This window comes from Buceros rhinoceros, unplaced genomic scaffold (genome assembly GCF_000710305.1).
Source record: "Buceros rhinoceros silvestris isolate BGI_N320 unplaced genomic scaffold, ASM71030v1 scaffold18646, whole genome shotgun sequence".
Taxonomy (NCBI): Eukaryota; Metazoa; Chordata; class Aves; order Bucerotiformes; family Bucerotidae; genus Buceros; species Buceros rhinoceros.
This window is the reverse complement of record NW_010418322.1, coordinates 4,060-4,405: the sequence shown is the minus strand read 5'-3', so window position 1 is coordinate 4,405 and position 346 is coordinate 4,060. Positions and strand designations below refer to the sequence as shown.

The 346-nt window shown below is 54.0% G+C and overlaps 1 protein-coding gene across 1 annotated transcript in view; it reads left to right on the top strand.

Moving 5' to 3' along the window:
- LOC104495529 (protein yippee-like 2) overlaps window positions 1–346 on the top strand; it is a 22,362-nt gene that overhangs the window by 20,735 nt on the left and 1,281 nt on the right. The window lies entirely within an intron of this gene.

The window sequence follows — 346 nt, the reverse complement described above, 5'->3', positions numbered from 1 at the left end:
AGGAATTCACGCAGAAATACAGCGTGGAGACACAAGTGGAGAGGGACACTAAGGGCATAAACTGGGCTTATTGTAAGAAAATACGAAATTTGGTGAACACAGCAGTAAGCTCAAGCCTCTCCAGCACTAGAAGTAACGTCCTTTGAGGTGCACCGCAGACAGCACACCTGAGCAGAGCTGCACCGCTTTGGGGGATGCAGTCCCACCAGCGGGACTCCCCCCGTTGGGGGTGGATCTAGGGATCCCCTAGATTTCCATACTTCTGCGGTTCTGCAGTGTTTACCATCATCTGTCCCCCCGCCGATGGTGCTGCTCTTGCAGCGTGTTTCATCAGGGGACCTCTGCC